This window comes from Epinephelus moara, chromosome 4, assembly GCF_006386435.1.
Source record: "Epinephelus moara isolate mb chromosome 4, YSFRI_EMoa_1.0, whole genome shotgun sequence".
In the NCBI taxonomy this organism is placed as follows: domain Eukaryota; kingdom Metazoa; phylum Chordata; class Actinopteri; order Perciformes; family Serranidae; genus Epinephelus; species Epinephelus moara.
Genome location: NC_065509.1, coordinates 22799525 through 22814427, shown reverse-complemented (window position 1 = coordinate 22814427; position 14903 = coordinate 22799525). Strand labels below are relative to the sequence as shown.

The 14903-nt window shown below is 43.1% G+C and overlaps 1 long non-coding RNA gene across 1 annotated transcript in view; it reads left to right on the top strand.

Annotated features, from left to right (window-relative positions):
• LOC126388531 (uncharacterized) overlaps positions 1–14903 on the top strand; it is a 31516-nt gene that overhangs the window by 7501 nt on the left and 9112 nt on the right. The window contains exon 3 of the long non-coding RNA XR_007569758.1: positions 13682–13824. This is a non-coding gene — a long non-coding RNA (uncharacterized LOC126388531). The remainder of the gene's footprint in view (positions 1–13681; positions 13825–14903) is intronic.

Genomic DNA, 14903 nt, shown 5'->3' with positions numbered 1-14903 from the left:
GTCGCTGTGTGTGTCAGATCTGAAGACGTCCAACATAGAGAGACAACCTAAGCATTAAATCCCATTAAAGAGCAGATGGGGCTTTTGTTAAGAGAATTGTGCATCAGACGACTCAGACTTCTGTGTGACTTTTTGAGGCAATGTACAAAAGTTTGACAGCACTTCACGAGACTGAAAAATTTAGGCCTGTTCTCATTTCTTTGCCTCGACCTGCTCACCTTTTCTTGCCTCCCTTTCATTCACTTGTCTCTCCTCGTCATCATCCATCGCCTTGCAAACTAGCTTTTGTTTCTGCAGTTGCATGATGAAACTGTGAGAAACGTCATATCCAACGTGTATTTACGCACCAACAGACTTGTCTATGTCACCATTTCTTTTATTTATCTATTTACTTTGCAAATGCCCTTACATTTTTAAGGCATGCTGATCTCCCTCTGCCCAAATTCCCCATGAACCCGACAATCCCTAAACCACTTCAACACACACAAATACACATGAATTCTGCCACCACCCGCAATTTTCATTTTTGAGCATTTTCTACCCCTAATCCACAATGTCATGGCTCATCCCGGCGGATCATCGTCTCTCTGGGGATGAATTTCTCCCCTAAATATGAGCGAGGTTTAGAGAGAGGAGGGTCTGTGTGCTCTGCAGGCTGTGCTGAAGGCTGATGCACACAGAATATCAATAAGCACCGAGGGGTTGCACAGCCACATGCATGACCATTTTTCTCTCTCTCCATACCACGCTCCCTTTTTCCTTCTTTCATATGCACACAGAAACACCTCTACAGAGTCCTCACATGTATAGTAAACAAATACTAATGATGGAGCAACAAACTTGACACTCCAGTTTATGGTGACAAGTTGACAAGCCGTAGCCATGTTTAGTGTCATAATCTCACACTCGAGTGTCGACCTGTGTGAGCTGTGGTTCTGAAGCTGTCGATGGTTGTGACAGATTGTTTCTGTGACCACAGTGTGTGCATGTAAGTGCACAGAGTTAAAACCTAAGACATGCAGCCATATCTTTCTGTCTCCAGCCATACTCTTTCAGCTGTTTGTCAGTACTGTCCAATTCTAAATCTTTTATTAGCCTCTTCTGCTCCTCGAGGACGCCAGCATCCTCAGCTGACATTATTAAAGAGGCTGTTGTGGGCTGAGTTTTATAGCTAGGGTGAAGGAATCCACTGGTACCAACAGTGCCAAGCCAGCATGTGAGGAAGGGTGTTAAATAACGCTTCGAAGTTAGACTTAATTTGGAAAGGGAAAAACTGGCATGGCAATTTTTTTTTTTACCTTTTTTACCTTTTTACCTTAATTTTTTTAGTCCCTTTACCTCTCAACTTTTATAGTCTTATGCAGTTTCAGGCAAAAACCATGCAGTTTTTCTCATGCAGTACAAATTTGTTAATATTTCTGCGTACTGGAGTCCCTAAACTGTCTTGGAGTTGCATAAATCTGGTATGACCGTAAAGCTGAGACTCTTGTGGATTCAATGAGCCCAGTTTTGTTCATGTGTGATGATGTCAGCCCCCATAGTTGTCATTTCATTGCAGTGAGACCATTGTTTTGAAACAGACATCCCTGTACAAAGTCACCTTTTGTGACCTCTAGAATAATCACAGCTTCATGAACAGCTTCACAACCACAAATTAGAGACCTGGGGCATTCCGAGGATGAATGGCTTTCATAGATAGGTAGATATTAAAAACAGGGGATATTTTTGCAGTTTCCAAAACAGAAGTGTTAACAATCTAACTGCCGAAAAATCTGAAAAGCTTTTAATAACAAATCACAGCATACATTTTTTGTGGTGTTCCTTAAGGTCATCTTTGGATTGGAGTTTTGACCATTTAATTCTTGAGTGGTCAAATATAGTTACATTTAGCACCAAATCTGTGTAACAAATGGTATCAACCCACGTCATACGTAACGATGTATGACATTAAACATGGTAACGGCCATCATGTACTTCCATCATAATGTTTTAAGCCCTGATGCCTCTAAACCTTTGGAAGTTTGTTTAGGCACCTAATCAAAACACAATGTTTGTGCAATCACATACAGTTCTCATGAATTCTCTCTATGTAGCATATACTGTTGACCTGCTATTGCCTCCTAAAGATCCCCTGTCCGCCCTATAAAAGGCAACATGGGTCCAGGTAGGGAGGGGCAGAATAAAGGAGGTTACAGTATCATAGCTAAACTTTTATCAGGCTGTATTTAGCAACCAGTTACTGAAATGGAAGAGAAAATACACTTACTGATCTAACAGAAGATAGATGATACTGGTGCGGTTTGTGGTTCATAGAAAAGACAGTAGTGATTCTTTCCCTGTGTACACTCAGAGAAAAGAAGCAGATTTGTTCTTCAACATCCATGAAATCATAATGCTGACCCTGTTTGTGGACTTCATCACTGCTCCTGAAGGTGCTTCGTTGTGTTGTGATAAACCACATGTTCTCACAGGGCCTTTTTAGATGGATGGATGTAAGAGTCCATTGATGAGACAAAAACTGGTACAAACTGTGATGGTGCAGTAGACAGTGAATGATATCACCGATGTGAAGGCGTCTAAGTGATGCTGGTTTCCACGCGGAACCCCTGAGGCTGGTGGGTCTGTGTTGACTTACGTCAGGCTCTAATCACATGGGCTCTTCCCTCCTGCCCCCTATCTGTCCATACAGATTGTTGAAGGTAGAGCAGTTGTCAGTCAATTGACCTACATTAGCTGAGCCTGCAGCAGTCTGATTTCCTTTGGGAGCATTAAATATCTGGGTGTGGTCTTTACTGTATGTGTATGTGTGTGTGTACGCATGTCTTGCAAGCATGGCTTCATTTGTGTCTGTGTGCGTGTGTGTGTGTGTCCTATATAATCTATAACCCTGTTTTATGAGGGTGAATGTGAGGTGAAGACAGCAAGCCTACATCCACAGTGACATTTAGAGGTTGAACAGAGCAGATTCTAACAGAAACAGACATTTAAAGCTCACAAAAAGCTTTTTGTTGCAAGTTTTATTGCAGATGAATCTGAGTCGTGATTCTTTTCGTGTGCCTTTTCTATTGACAATCTCTGTTTCTTGCCGAATATTATGTAGAAATTATTGTAGGTGTCCACACATTTTTCATGCTGACCTTTGTGATCTACATGAAAACCAACATGGACACACAAATACCCCTTTAATAAATCCCCAGAACAGCCATTTAAAAAACAGATTAATTATTACATGGATATATATTATGGATTGTCAGTAACTGTAAACACACTCGCCAGCTCAAGTGAAGAACTGCCGACGTAGCTACCGTGACATCTCCCACTGGTTTGTGGACTCACACTTTGAAGCCTTGATTTTAGCATTATGGCTGTTGCTATCTTGTTTTTTTTGGAGCAGAAGTGACCATATTTGGGTGAGAGGCTGGAGCTGTGGAGGAACGAAGGGTGGAACTGACTGAGTCCAAAGTTGTGTTTATTAGGAGATCATTTGCAAATACCAGACGTATCCAAATTTGCATTTTCTGTTATTATTGTGGGTCTAATAACTGTCGAGTTATTCTAAGACACTGGAATTGAAAGAATGGGTCATTGCAATGGTGGAAATAGCATCTTATGAATGTTTGCTCAGCAGAATAAATGTCGATCAGGAGGAAGAAGTATCTCCTTGGGACTGGTTATGGACTCATATCAAAATGGAAGATAAGCCTACATAATTATAAACTTGCTCTGTGATTATGTGACCCTGTAGAGTGATGTATGACGACATATGTGTGACATGTTTTTGCTTGTTAGTTTGATTTCTTCTCTTTCCTTCTTAACTTATTTGTTATTTTTTCTTTATGTACTGGAGTCCACCTCAATATAGTAAAACATACATGCCTTATATTCTTGTATGCCTGGAAAATAATATTTATGCCATGTGCCAAGCCTGTCAAACCAATAAAAACTTGAATCATAAAGAGACTGAAACCATTTTTGTACCGGGCTGTAAACACGTTTATTTGTTATGTGAAGTTGGGCGTGTTAACATGGGGGTCTATGGGCATTGACTGGCTTCTGGAGCCAGCCTCAAGTGGCCGTTAAGTGAACTGCAGTTCTTGGCGCTTTTGTATTGGCTTAATTTTTCAGTCCCGGAGGTTGTTGCTTGGTTTTCTCTCGCTGTATTTGCGTTATTTTTTGTGCTGCGTCTTGTGCATGCCTGCTGTTCATGGTCTGGCACCTGGTCGCTACTGATATATAAAGCCCTGACCTCACCTGAGCACTGTGGAGATACATGTCAATGGATGTCCCAAAAACAGAAAATAAGAAGAAAGTAAGAAAATCCAGACAGAGGGCAGAGTCTCTGCAGGAGGTGTCACTGCCAAACACGTCTAGTAGATCATAAGTGATGATTGAGAGGTATTACTTTTGTATGAGTCTATACATCCCAATCTGTCTTTTGGGTTTCCACCTCTTGAATGTGAGGATTTGCTACAAAACAACCCATTTAAATATCTTTCTCAGTACAACAACAGAAATTAAAAACATGCCACTAATATCAGGGCAAATCTTCCAGCTTCTTCTGTATGTGAGGGATAAGAAACAAACTTGGAGGAAAGGATTGAGAAAAAGAGTTTAGGGGAGAAAGTGCAAGGTAATGATGAAGCTGGCACACGCTGGGAGTGTCTGGTACCCAGCCAGAGCACATCTTTTATTATCTGTGAAAGCTAAATGAAACTCTAAATTTCCAAAAACACAAACTCAGTCACAGGATTATCATCTTTTTTTCTCCTGATGTGTGATAATAAACTGCTGAGGGTGGGGAACAGTCTCGCACTGCCAGCCCCCCACCCCCCAAAAAAATAACCCCACCATGCCAAGCACCTATTAGAGGCAATGACATCATTCTTTTGCCTGGTAACCATGGTTACACTTACCTCCTGCTGGTAAAAATCAGCACCCATACCCGACTTCCCCTGATTTTTCTTTTATTCTCCTCCTCCCTGCCTGTCTGCTGCTTTCCTCACCTCTCTGTCTGCTCCAGCTCACTTTGTTTCCTCTTTCATGTCTCTTTCTCTCCTCTCATCTTTTCCCCTTCATATTTCTTTTCTTTTTCAACCCCCTCTTCTCTTTCATGTCCCGTCTGTTCCATACTGCTTGCTCTTCTTACAGCATGCTGGGCTTAATGTATCATGTCTTCAAGCTCCTATGGTTTCCTCCTCCTCTGTTTTACGGTAAAATGGAGGCTGAGGTGGCATTACCGCAGGAAAGATATAGGGAATTAAAACAGAGACGAATGCAGAGGTAGAGATGACCTACATAGACAAAGGGAACGCAGATGCGAACATGCTATAGCTGCAGCTGTAAAGGCAGTGCATCTTACACACAGGGCAATAACACAATGAATGTTACTCAGTCAGGCATAAAATAGGAATTGCAGCCGAGGCGATGAGAAGAAAAGATCAGGCCTGTAAACAATGACTGAACTGAGATTGGTGGACAGTTACAGCTGGACCGCGCAGGCTGTATGAGTCCGCTCTATACTGATAAGGTAAAGGACAGACGGGTCAAGTGCTGCATTAGAATCTACTCCAGAGCTATAGCTGTGCAGAAAGAAAGGGTAAAGTGCTGCGACTTCCCGTTCAGAAAAGCTACATCCCACTGTAAAGGAGTACATGAGGATAGGGGGCAGTGCACTGCATTACAATCCATTTTGCAGACAGGCTGTGTGGGTGGGGGGTAAAAGAGGAGTATTAAGAGGCATTGTGAAGCTGTATTATAGTAAGCAGCTTACAGTCCCTGTGTCAGGCTGCTTCTTCATGTGTGTGTGTGTGTGTGTGTGTGTGTGTGTGTGTGTGTGGGGGGGGGGGGACACAAAGAGGCGACACAGAGGAAGAGACGAGGAGAGGCAGGAGCTGGCAGGGAGGGCAAGAGGACAGGGAGTCTTGTCTTGGTGTCCCCCTCTGTTGAGAGATGCTTGTTTTTTGTCTTTCTTGCAATGTATAGCCAGACCTTTCTCGTCTGCTTCTCTCCAATCAACATACATTATTGCAGTCTTTCCCTTTTCCTCCCCCTCCTCACCTCCGAGTGATCTACTCCCTGTGATGCCAACATGTCTCCCTCTCTTTGCTACATGTGACCAGGGAGGCAATCACCGCTGCCACCATCCCTCTCTACCACCCAACTGAGTCAGAGAGAGGAGAGGAGAGGAGAGGAGAGGAGAGGAGAGGAGGGGAGGGGGGAATGGATAGTGGAGGTTGCCATGGAAACTGGGAGTCTGTTGCCGGCCGACATCATCTGTTGTTGCTCGGTGCGGAGCGGGCACATGAATATTTGAGCTTTATGGACACGGACAGACGAATGACACAAACTGCTCTCTGGACCTTCACCGCCACCTCTGATGGAGAGTACAGAGAGGTCACTGAAGGGGGGAGAAGTGGGGAGTCAGGGAAGGGATGGTTGGAGGAAAGGCGGGGTCACAAAGGGAGACTGACAGACCTCCATTTTATCTAGGGCAGGGAGTGTTTGGCTATCTGGGTTAGCAAAAGAGAGATGAGGAAATGGATGTGGAGACAAGAATAGAAAAAAAATGTAAGAAATGAGAGGATTTTGACCGTGAGTTGTGTGTGCTGACAGAGATGCGGAGTAGGTGATGGGAGGGGGGAGAACAAAGAGAAGGATGGAGGGAGGGTGGGTGACGTGCCATGAGAGCAGTAAATTGGGGCACTGGAGCTTGTTTTTCCTCTCTCTTCCCTCCTCCTTTTTTCTCCTCGTTTCTCAGAACGTCCTGCAGTATTTTCTAATTAATCCTCTCAGAGGGTTGTTTCCTCTGCCTGCTGTTGATACACACACACACACACACACACACACACACACACATTCATGCAAACAAGTTAGTCATGATTCATGCAGATTTCCAAATGAGACTGTGAAGTGACTTGGGAAGTTTAATTGTGCACAGTCTGACTGCACTGCGTCAAAAAGCACAGAAACTAGAACAAATATGGCTCATGTGTTTGTATCCTCAGCGGCTCACAGGTCTGTGTCATGAGACTTCGTATGGATTTTCATGCACTCTTAGAATACATGTAGTTTATATAATGGATGCAGGAATGGGCCGAGGAATGTGTGTATATTTCCCTCCACATCTTTGTGTTATAATGATCAGCTTAAACCTGTGGTATGTCTTGTATCTGAGTATTTCCCATGGTCCAAGAGTAACTTCCCAGCCTTGTGAGGGTCCTCCACTGCTGATGGGTTTAACACCTGTCCCAGAGGTCCTGGTGTGCAGCAGAGTCCCTCGTATCCCTCCAACCAACACTGCTGACCACTGTCAGAATGTGAGATATGGCTCTGAAAATATTCCCATGGTCCCCCTTGTTGAATTCAGATGTGTTTATGCCCAGTTTGTTATTCCCTGGAGTTCCACAAATATGCAGCTTTCTCATATAATCTCCAGTTGTTGTGCCTGGACCCATTACTGCATGATTCTGCTTTGTGGTCACTGTGGATTTTGATGTCAGTCTCAGTTCACCCCCCAAATGACCATTTATGTATCAGTTACTCATCCCGTGTCTTAAATTCATGAAGAAAACTGTTGCATGCCTCTGGTGAAGGAAGAATCTAGACAATTTTTGATTAACTGAAGTCATAGAGGACTGTGTTCAACAACAGCAAAACTATATTAAAACATCTTTTTCCAAACTCACGCAACTCGTGCAGCATAATCAAAGTCTCATTTATCAAGTTGTGTGCTCAGTACTTCCCAAACAGACAACTCGTTCAGACGGGGACCTGAACTTAAAGTGAAATTAATCTATGCATTTTTCAAGGCCAGACTCCATTGACAAAAACACTAATTTTACCTCACTTAACACAGGAGATACTAGTGTACTGCTGCCTCGATCAATTTGTTATTTTGTAACTATGTGTGACTTTGTGTTTTAAAGGGTTGTGTCAGATTCACCAAAGTCACACAATAACACATACAAACCAACTGATCAAGGCGGTGGTAGACCAGAAGCTCCAGTATTTAGTGAAGTAAAATTACTGTTTTTTTTTCAATGGAGTCTGGCTTTGAGGAGAGCATAGGTCAGTTTCACTTTGATTTTAGTTCCCTTTTGGAAAAGGCTGTCTGTTCGGGATGTACTGGGCATACACCTGGATAAATGACAATAAGATTATACTGCATGCGTTCTGTGAGTTTGTTAACAGATATTTGACATATTTTGCTGCTGATAAATGTGACTTCAGTCTTTCAAGAATATTTTCCTTTTTGGGATTTTTGATTCACCATAGAGACATCGTATTTCTGATCAGGTTATTGTTACTTAGCATCTGAGTTTCTGGGTGTGTGCATGCTTTAACATTTAAAAGCCCTGAAAACATGTTTTCTCTCATTAATTTCTCACCAGGATCAGTGTGGTCTTACATGAACATATGTTCTGCCAAAAGTAGAACAATAGTGATTATTCCACATGAGATATTTATGTATTTGTCTTTTGTCTGTGCTCTCCTCACTTGATTCATGTGGGCGTGGATCTGCTGGAAAACACTCAAATGATTAGATAAACATTTTGGAAAATACAGTTATTTGCTTCTTTCCAAGCTTGATACCACTTTGATGTTTGTGCATGAGGTATGGAGTTGGATCTAGGCAAGGCTATTAAATGATGCTGTAACACTCTCTTTGATCCTGTGGGAGCTATGGGGTATGACACAGCCCCAATCTCACTGGAGCTGCAATGTTGGAAGGTTACACTAAACAATGCTGGAAATAAAGGGATGGTGTCTGTTCAGGTGCTCTTGGGGCGCACTCTTTTTAGCCTCTTAGGGTGTGTTTGAATGGATGGTGGCTGATACACTATTCAAACTTTTTCAAAAGCATTTGTTTATTGTCTTTCATTAAGGATCTTTTCAATGATTGCAGAATTGTAATTCTCAGTCATATCTTTGTTTTTTCATATAAATATTGTCACTATGAGGTTGCCAAGCAACTGTCCTCCAAGAAACTGTTATACCACAACTCCCTAAATCACAACTTGTAGTTTGTACATTTCTGTTTATGTACAGACTTAACAGATAGTATAAGAGGGCTTTAGAGGTGTTAATAGGGGGATTTTTTTTTTTTTTTTTTAACTTTGAACAGAACCTGGAGAGCTGTTTCCTCCTGCTTTCAGTCTTAAAGCTAAGCTAGGCTAATCTCCTCCTGGTTCCAGCTCCATGCTTGAGGGGAAACTTGGGTGTTTTTCAACCTCGACCCTTCCCCCCCATGTTTTTATATCTAAGTGACTAATGGGAACAATATTTTTTTTAAATTGGTCCAGCACTGAGTGAGTGTTCTGCAGCTGGAAGCCATGAAACTCGCTGCAACGTAATCCAAGATCAATGTACAATGTACATCCACTAAACGTGTGTGTTTTTGCAACCAAGTTTCACTCAAGGAGAGGTCTCATTCTGAAGTCTCAAGAGATGAGTTGTTGCAGGAAGACAATAGTAAATGGACTGGATCAAACATAAGGCAAATTGTGTACAAAAATCCTGCGACAATGCTTTGAAATGGCTGAGAGGCACCAATGAGCGCAACTTTAAGTCCTTCTGCAGAAGATTCCACATATAAGGAGCTGTATACGTAAATACACACTTGCCAAACTCTGTATGTTTCCTGGGTACAGACAATAAAAACATGTTCTGAGAACGGACTTATGTCACAGGAAACACAATGCTGAGCACTTGATACTATTACTTCGTGATAAAACTTGTTAGGGCTTCCAGGGCTTGGCTGCTCATACATATATTTCCGGAGAGTGAGCGTTCGGCTGCCAGGCAATAGGTAAGGGATGTGGGCCTACTCTGAGTGACAGCCGTCAGATCAGGAAGGCAACAGTCAGCTCGCGCTTCCCGGTTCAACTCTGCATAGCGTCAGCACTACGTTGACAGTTGACAGTCCATGTGTAAACATTAAACACACTGACAAAACATGCACTTTCAGTGGATGTACACTGACGGTGAGCTAATACTTGTAAGGATTACATTGCAGCTCATCTTCCTCTTTACTGGACCAGTTTCAAAACTTGTTGTCTCCACTGGGCACATAGACACAAAAACATGAGAAAACAGGGTTAAGGATGAAAACTACAGAAGTTTCCCTTTAATCACATTATGGGGGTATAACTCATAAATAAGTGTATTTGGAAATTAGTGTATTTCCAAAAATGTCATAGTTTCTTTATGATATTAAATCAAGTTTAAGGTGATTCAAAGTGCATTGATCTGATGGCTGCACAGTCTAAAATGTGTTTCTGGAATTACAGGTCTTACTATGTGTTTGTCATTACCTTTTATTTAAAAAAAAATCTTCATTATCCCAATCTCTGCACCTGGTTCATAATATCAAACAGCCAGCTGAATATGTAATACCACAGTGTAAACACACAGTTGTATGTTCAAGATTGACTCCCCTCAGAGTTTGCATTCCTGCCGTCAGTATCAGGCAGGGGTGTGTTGGTTCAGGGAACGGAGAGGGGAAGAGTGGTGGGGAGGGGAAGGGGAGACGAGAGGAGCTTGATGGTGCACGCTTATTAGCCTGAAATATCCATGCAGCAGCTGCACCATTTCCGCGGCAACACCTGTCGCCATGGCGCTGAGTTGTCGACATGCCTCTGTGTCAGAGTCTGCATGTCTGAGGCGCTGCACATTCACAGCATGTCCGACCTCTGAGAGCGCGAACACACACACACACACACACACACACACACACACAAATAGAGCACACACTCACTTCCCCAACTAATGTCTTGGCATGTGCAAAATCTCATACATGCAGGAAAGCACCCTCATATACAGTGGTGCCAACATGTAGACACACACACACCTTTGTAACAGCAGCGCTGGAGGAACAGTTGTAAAGTAAGAAATCAGAAAAGGAATTTTTAGCTTAGTGGCTTCTTTGTTGCATCCTTACATATTCAATTCTCTGCTTCCCACCACGCTCCCTGCTTGCTCCACTCCCTCTCTCGTCACTCAGATGGGGAATTTTGCGTTTCCATGACAACCACAGTGGTGGAGGAAATGGATTAGATACTCTGCACTGTCTGTAATGGGGGTGTGGTAGCTGCATGTGTGAGTGCTGGATTGGGGGGGAGGGGGGTGCTTATGGGGTGTACGGCTTGTAAAGAGGGATTGGGGTTATGGTTGAGTGTAGTTTGTGTATATGTGTACACACACATATACACAGTGTATGTGTGTGTCTTACAGACAGTGTAGAGGCGATCGGGGTGGGGGCAGGAGATGCCCTCAAACCACATTGCACCAGATGGAAGCTTTTGATCTCCTCAAAACACACACATTGTTCTATCTTGGCAAGCGAATGGAAACCAAATCAAAGTCCATTAGATTTGCTCTTCATTTCGTGTTTTCTGCCCATCACCTGTGAGCACATCACATGCTCTGTTTTGCACACTTGACCCTTGACTTGTAACCTAGTGAAGTGACACCTGACGCAAGCATGAGGACACTTCTCCCTCTCATCTTTTCTCCCTCCAACCTTGCTGCAGCAAGATTATAAAGAGCCAATTAACCCTGCTTGTGTCACCCTAAATTCAACTCTCACTATCCCTCAGTCTGTCTCTCCCCCCTTCATTCCTGTCTCCCAGTCTCCCCCCCTGTCTGATTTCCATCCTCCCAGCTGAAAAAACAGGCGCGAGAGCTCTTGGCAGAGACGAGGGGAGAGATGGAGAGAGAAAGAGGGGGCTTTTCAGATGAAGAGAAAAAGGGTTTGCTGCTTTGAAAGGGAGCATTGTGTTGTTCTTCCACATTGCTACAGCTCCATCTCTGTGATTTAGTCGAGCCAGCAGCCAGCACATTACTGTGTCTCTTTAAATCAGGGTACTGTTAGCCTTAGCAACGTTCAGGCTCCAGTGCTCCAATGCTCCTGCTCAATGGCCTCCTCCTCTTCTTTCAGCCAAAGACCACTGAACTCCCTGTTAAATCTGCCTGATGGGCACATTCCTCTCAGCTGAAATAATAAATTAGGCTTTTTGGAAATCGTCTAAGAAATGTGTTAAATATAGTGTGTTTGGCAGAGCGTGGAGTGGATAATTAAAAGTGTAAGACAGTGCATTTTATACTCCACCAATCAGTGGATATTACTCGATAGTTGTTGTCGTGCAGGACAGTCGGGGTGTATTTTTGGAGCTGGCAAAGTGTGCCGACAGAAAAAAAAGATCCCATTCCTTTCTCTCCCTGTTAATTTTTTATAAGGAACATCAATCCAGTCTCTCTGCCTCTGCCTCTGCACTGCATGAGAAGAAATCACATTAACCCACTGCTGCCTTTTTCTAGGTCTATGAAACTTTCAGATGTAATCTCCACTAAGTGTGTCATTGGGATTTAGACCCTATTTGACTGTGGCACTGTGAATAATATACATATCATCCCGGAGTTATTCCGCGGCAAAGTCCAGATTAATCTGGTCTTTATCCCTGCTGTGCTTCCAGTGTGCGTATCCACAGAGCAGTGCTCTGTCCTCCAACATGTGGTGACCCAACACGCTGCAGAGACAGCTGCAGGAAGGGAGGAAGGAGGGGGGCAGGGGAGGAAGAAGAGAGGAAGTCAGAAGGGGGAGGATGAGGGGGAGGGTTCTTTCCTTTAGCTGGACTACTCAGAGAGGGAAAAATTAATAAAAGAGGCGCGGAAACTCACTTCCTGTCCCGCCACAAGCAGCCGCCACGTCACATCCTGGTCTGGCCTTACATGGATCAGATGTGATCCTCTACAGCCTGAAATGAGATCCTTGCTTCCTCTTGCTGGTCCTGCCTGGCAGCGAACACACTGTGGGAGAGGAAATGCTCTACTTTCTGCTCCAATATTAGGATTAGAAACGAGACTAAATAGAATAAATTCAATTACGAGACGATTCAAGAAATTTGCTTCACAAGAACTTTTGTTTGTGTGTTTGAAAGTCTAGCTTTTTCATCGATTCACTGACTGACCACAGTGTATAAGTGTGCCTGATCGCATGTACATGTGTCACATTCAGGATGTGACGATGCCTGTTATTCTCTCTAATACCCAGGCCGTCTGACTAATGTTATTATCGCTCACAGGCAGTCCATTGTCAAGTTCCAGTCTGCTACTGCTTCCCCTCTTTTGACAACTCTGCTATACATCACTGGTTTGAAGTTTTTTGCCTGTGTGTCTGTGTGTGTGTGTGTGTGTGTGTCACTCTTTTGTGTATATCTCTCTGTGTGTATAATCAGTAGGAATGTGCTTAATTAAGCGAGATAGGGTGGGGGGCATAAAGGGGGCAATAAAAGAACAATCTCGCCATTCTGCTGGGTCTCCCCTCCAGGAAATGGATGACACATGGGGACAGTGAGGACAGCAGGAGTCTCTGTGAGTCACAGGATCACAAACATCAGCTGACAAAGTAACTCTAAAGCTATTGTAAAGCCTAATAATATATGCATATTGTCCTCGTGTGTACAATTTCCTTTGATTGTTGCCCTGTCAAATGGAGGCTCATACTGTGCAGATCTCCAGTGATTCAAACCGGGACCAACCCACAGTACGTTATTACCTCTGACTCATCCGCTTGTGTCTGTGTGTGGGATATTCTCTGCCCGGCTCTGCCATGTTTCCCGCATATGTCTGTCTTGGAGTTGCCAGGTTTGACTAATGGCTGAATATGTTTGTCTTCCTACAGGTCATTCAGCTCAGCCAGGCCCCGAGCGGAGCCAATAATGGTCACTACATAGATCTGTAATGAAGATGTGGGGAACAGAGAAAAGCATCCAGCGGCTGGGGTTGACAGTTGCCGTGGCAACCACATAACACAATGAGAGAAGGGTGAGAGGAGTCGGCCATTTTGGGGATGTGAGTTTGCAGGGTTTGATGTTGGAATGCTGCTGTGTGAATGAAATGGATTGTTGAGTTAAAATGATTTTATGTAATGTAAAAGAAAGAATGTTTATTCAGAAAAAATTATTTGTATTTGAAAACTAGCAGATGTGGAACCTTTAATGAATGAAAGTATTTTTTTTTTCATAGCTATTGGTCTTGGTGTAATCTTCAGGCAGTGACCATAACTCAGACAATTGGCATTAGCTGCAGTAGAATAGATGTCACTGCTGATTCATGAACAACAGTCACATCATCTGCATCCCTCCAGCTCCTCAGTCCCTCCTTCCAACCCCCAACATCTGCAGCAGTGAGTTAAGCCTGCTCCTTTTGTTTTGCTTAGTGACGTCCCATGGGCTATTTATAGGGACTATGTTATTGTGTAAGACCTTGTGAAAGACACAAAGAGCTGGAGCAGGCTGCCATGTTCCCTGAAGTGGCACCAGGAACTGTGAGAGGAAAGCTAAAGAACATGTGGCTATAATATTATGAGCTAAGTGCTGTGAGCTGTATGAGTATAGACATGAATGTACTCTTATAGTCTTGTCACCATTAATCTATTTTCTGCATTTGCCCAATCTCTAAACTGCCTTTCATCTCTAAGATTCTAGAAAAAATTGTACCAAAGCAGCTTCTTGCTGCTGTGGATAACAACAGCATATGTGATAAGTTTCAATCTGGTTTCTGCCAGTATCAAAGCACTGAGACAGCCCTCACAAAAGTCACTAATGACCTCTTATTGAATGCTGATGCTGACATGTGCTGAAACCTTGTGCTGTTGGACTTAGTGCGGCTGTTGACACAATTGATCATGGCGTTCTTTTAGAAAGAATAAGGCACCGGATGGGGGTAATTATGGGGGTATTTATAAAATTTCATAAAGATGTCATAGTATAGTATGACGTCCAAAATATCATGAAAAAGTCATAGTATAGTATGTCGTCCAAAATATCATAAAAAAGTCATAGTATAGTATGACGTCCAAAATATCATGAAAAAGTCATAGTATAGTATGTCATCCAAAATAT